Source organism: Triticum dicoccoides, chromosome 4B (genome assembly GCF_002162155.2).
Source record: "Triticum dicoccoides isolate Atlit2015 ecotype Zavitan chromosome 4B, WEW_v2.0, whole genome shotgun sequence".
In the NCBI taxonomy this organism is placed as follows: domain Eukaryota; kingdom Viridiplantae; phylum Streptophyta; class Magnoliopsida; order Poales; family Poaceae; genus Triticum; species Triticum dicoccoides.
Genome location: NC_041387.1, coordinates 604,460,053 through 604,461,179, shown reverse-complemented (window position 1 = coordinate 604,461,179; position 1,127 = coordinate 604,460,053).

Here is a 1,127-nt window from a genome sequence, read left to right as displayed (position 1 = left end):
CTCTAGCCCCCCCTGTTGGCCCAGCTCCCTTCTTGCTACTGTCCGTCGAGGCGGGCGAAGCCCTTGGGGAAGGTAGCTGTGGCTCGGCTCCGCCTGGTGCAGGCCACCCTCCATCCCCGACAGAGCCTCCTCTGAGCTACGTGACGACAACTGCTTGTGTGTGCAGTCATGGTGATCCTCTGGAAAGGCTGGTGAAGCTTCGTGATGGATCTTTGTCAACACCGCTCCCGTCCTGGAGTATTTGGACCTATGTTCTCCAGCGTCCTTGGTTGCGTCCTCTACTGGAGCGGTTTCGGTCCTAGTGCACTGGCTGTTGCGTCCCTTCCAACTTTGGTTCGCTGGCTTTCTGGTGGCTATGCCTCTGGCAGCACGGATCTGCGCTCCCTTTCGGCTCCAAATTGCCAGCTGTGTCGGCCGTCATACTTCCATCCGTTTCGGCTCTCTACCTCGCCGCCTCTTCGGCCTTGTCCACCTACATGTCATGTTGACTCCAAAGCTTGCATATTTCGTTGGCGGCAGGTGCAAACCCACCCTCTTATGAGGTAGCGGTTGACAAACAGGTTGGCTCTGACATCTTCGGACCCTAATCTGGTGGCTTTGGAATTACTCGGACTCAGGCCAGGCACTCCATGCTCGGCCTGCCGATGCTTGCAGCAGCGACACTCATGGGTGTCATTTCCCTTCCTGGAGGCGGTGCCATGGACTTTATCCATGCCCCTCTACAAACATAAGGGGAAACATTAGGTCCGGTTCCCCGGATCGGATGAAGACGGCATCACGACATTGTTTTCCTTCTTGAAGGCGCTATCTTTCTTGCTAGTGATGTTCCCGGTGTTGGATTAGGAGATGTTCGATGTCCCACTGATTCGGCTTGCTCCTCTAGTTCTAGGTTTTGTTGGTTTAGTTGTGTCCTTTTCCCCTGTTCGGGCTGATCACCCCATCTCTCTCTGGTTTGGCCAGCATGTTGGTCCCTCCTTGCGTTTATGACATTTCTTGTATCCTTTATGGTACTCATTCTTCTATCTTCTCTCAATAGAAAAGATATGCAAGCTTTGCGTATTTATGAAAATGTGAATTCATTTGGGAGGGTTGTTTTGGCTCTCGGCGGCCTATGCTCCCGAATGAAC